Here is a 3,612-nt window from a genome sequence, read left to right on the forward strand (position 1 = left end):
AGTTATTATTTAATTAATTATTACAAAATGTTACAACAAAATAAAGTGGCACAGTAGTTTTTTTTTTAATAAAAGAAGTCTAACTCATTTATGTACAATATAGTGGCAAGAAGAAAAGAGAAAAAAACAATTAAAATAAATAAAAATAAATAATAACAAAACAAAAGAAAACGATAAAAGAATGTTGATAACCAAATTATTTATATATATACATAGTATATATATATGTTGTTAATTAATTGGTTGCTATATTTATAATTTGAAAAGAGAATTTGACTATTTATTTTTTATACCAAAACATTTTGTTAATTTATGTTTTTTTTTTGTAGACGAATGACTTCGTTAAGTTTGACAAGGAAACAAAAGATTATTGTCGTAGTACAAAATTTGATTGTACTATTACAAATTATTTTGAGTGTATGTACAACTACATGTGCTTATGCATGGATAGGTTACAAAAAACGTCTCAATCATCCGTTATCTATTATGAGATTCTATAGACAATTAGAAAACTTACATGATTTAGTGTATGAAAGTGATGTCAAATGTGTTTCACAATTAAGAATGGATAGACAAACTTTTCAAAAATTATGTAGCATACTCACTACAAAAGGAAATTTAAGAAGGACACGCAATGTATCGATTGAGGAGATGGTAGCAATGTTTCTATATATTCTAGCACACCACCATAAGAATCGTGTTGTTGGTTTTAGTTTTAAGAGATCAGGAAAAACTGTTAGTAAATATTTTCATGAATGTTTAAAAGCAATGATTCGCTGCCAAAAAGAATTTTGGAAAACACCTGAGCCAGTATTAGAGACCTCAATCGATCCAAGGTGGAAGTGGTTTAAGGTATGAATTATGGATTACAAAATTTAGTTTTTGATTGTTAACTAAAATTTGTTATAATAAGTGGAATGAATTTGATGTAGAAATGTTTGGGAGCATTAGATGGAACCTATATAAGAGTGTGTGCACGTGAAGCTGATAAACCAAGATATAGGACAAGAAAAGGAGAGATCGCAACCAATGTTTTGGGGGTTTGTTCACAAGACATGCAGTTTATATATGTCTTACCAGGTTGGGAAGGTTCAACACACGATGGACGAGTATTGAGATATGCCGTGACTAGGAGAAATGGGTTAAAAGTCCCTAACGGTAAAATAATAAATTATAGTAAATTTGTAAAAGTTTAATCTCAAACTAACAATGTAGTTTTCCATCGAATAACAAAATTTATTTTATGTTGGTGGTAGGTTATTATTATTTAGTTGATGCTGGATACACCAATGGTCAAGGTTTTCTTGCACCTTTTCGAGGAACACGATACCATCTTAATGATTGGGATGATGGACACCTTCCAAACACACCGGAAGAGTTCTTCAATATGAAACATTCAAGTGCTAGGAATGTAATTGAGCGTTGTTTTGGATTGTTGAAAATGCGATGGGCAATTCTTAGAAGTCCATCTTTTTATGACTTGAAAACACAACGACGTATAATTTCTGTTTGTTGTATGTTGCACAATTTTATTCGAAAAGAGATGAACATTGATCCAGTGGAAAATGAGATGAATAATTTTCCAGAAAATAATACTACAACAAATTATAATTATATAAATAGTGTTGAGTCTTCAAATTCTTGGACCACATGGAGACAAAATTTGGCCGAAGAAATGTGGAATACATGGCGAGCAAATAGAGGTTTAGGATAATTTTTTTTAGTATTTATTATTCTACTATTTGTATTTGAGCACTTTGATCATATTTTGATGTATTAATGACATATATACATTAATTTGAAATGTGCATACTTTTGGTCCAAGTTGTTTGAGTTTAATTTCATTCATATTGATTTATGAGTACTTAATTCTTCTGAGTTTTGTTTTTATACTCATGAGAAGTTTTATATGAATGTATAGGACGAGTTCTAACTCTAATGTAGGTCAAAGAGGGAGAGGTCAAAATAAACATTACTGGACTCCAATGGAAGACAATGCTTTGATCGACTGTCTTCTAGAGTTAAGCCAAAATCCTACATGGCGGGCTGATTGTGGATTTAAAAATGGATATTTGCAACAAATAGAGATTGTGTTAGAAACAAAATTACAGCATTCTGGATTGAAGGCCTCACCTCATATTGAATCTCGTATTAAAACTTTGAAGGGAAAATAATGTTGCTTGACTGAATTGTTGTCTTTAAGTGGTTTTGGTTGGGACAATGAGCATATGATGTTATTATGTGAAAAAAGTGCATTTGATGAGTGGGTGAAGGTAAATACAATATAGTTTGACATATATTTATATATAATAATATATATATATATATTAATGTCTGTTATTTATGATAACATGTGATTGCATTGTTTTGTGAATACACAGAAACGTAAAGATGCAAGTGGATTATATGGAAAACCATTTCCTTATTACTACAAGCTAGCAGAAATATATGGTCGAGATCGTGCTACTGGAACAAATGCTGGTAATGCTGACGATGATAAAGAGGAAATACGACAAGAGGATACAATTGGTGTGGATTTTGGAGTTGATGATTATATAGTTGATGGAGGGGATGATGAAGAAATAGATGAGTTTGATGGTGTCTCAAATACTCAACACCCTAGTAATATGCGTCGTAGATCCACTGAGAGTACTACTAGTGCCCAACAACGTAATAAAAAGAAAAGATCAAAGGTAATGGATGGTATGTCAGCTAATATTGGTGCATTAGCAGAATCTGTATCAGAAATCGTCCCCAAGCTTCAAGGACTGATCAATGCATTATCAAATGATAAAGAAGTAGCTGATATGCAAGCCAATTTATATACAGAAATAAGCAAGATTGACAGCCTAATTGCAATACAATGTATTAAAGCCACCAACATGTTAGCAGAAAAGCCCTCATTGATGCGAGTGTTTTATGCAATGTCAGATGAGGTGAAAATGCAATATATTATGAATATGTTGCAAAATGATGCCTAATAGTTATTTTGAGATATTAGAACATCACTATTTATGTTACAACCTAGACTTTTGTGTTTGCGTTTAAGTTTGACATTTTTTAAGATTGTTATTAGCTATAATTTTTTTGATTTAGTTATATTGACTTCATAAATAAATAATGTGTATATTTACTTTTTTCTTAACAATATTATACTAATCTAATAAGTCTAAGTCTAGGATTTGATAAATAACGTTAAAAAATATTATTATATTTATGTGTAACATTTTGGTTGTGTTTGATAAAATTTTTGTTTTTGAATTTTTTAAATACAAAAATAGAATTATAATTTATATTTTTTTCTTTATTTTAAAAAAATAAAAATATGTTTGATAACTATTTTTTTTAAAAAAACAAAAAATAATAAATGCGTTTGATAACTTTTATATTTATGTTTTGTTTAACAATATAAAATGATGTGCTGATTTGAAGAAAAGAAGAAAAAAAAAAGAAACTAAAAATGGAAAACGGTTTAAAAAAAAAATTAAAGTGAAAATTTTCTATTTTCAAAATTTAATAAATTTTGTTTAAAATTTAAAAAAATAATAAATAAAAATAGAGTTATCAAACACTATTTTATATTTAATTGTCAAATTTTTAATTAATTAAATA

At 28.5% G+C, this 3,612-nt stretch overlaps 1 pseudogene; it reads left to right on the forward strand.

Annotated features, from left to right (window-relative positions):
* The first annotated feature begins 651 nt into the window (after positions 1 to 651).
* LOC133796229 (uncharacterized) lies at positions 652 to 2,981 on the forward strand (annotated as a pseudogene).
* The last annotated feature ends 631 nt before the right edge of the window (positions 2,982 to 3,612 follow it).

Source organism: Humulus lupulus, chromosome 8 (assembly GCF_963169125.1).
Source record: "Humulus lupulus chromosome 8, drHumLupu1.1, whole genome shotgun sequence".
NCBI lineage: Eukaryota > Viridiplantae > Streptophyta > Magnoliopsida > Rosales > Cannabaceae > Humulus > Humulus lupulus.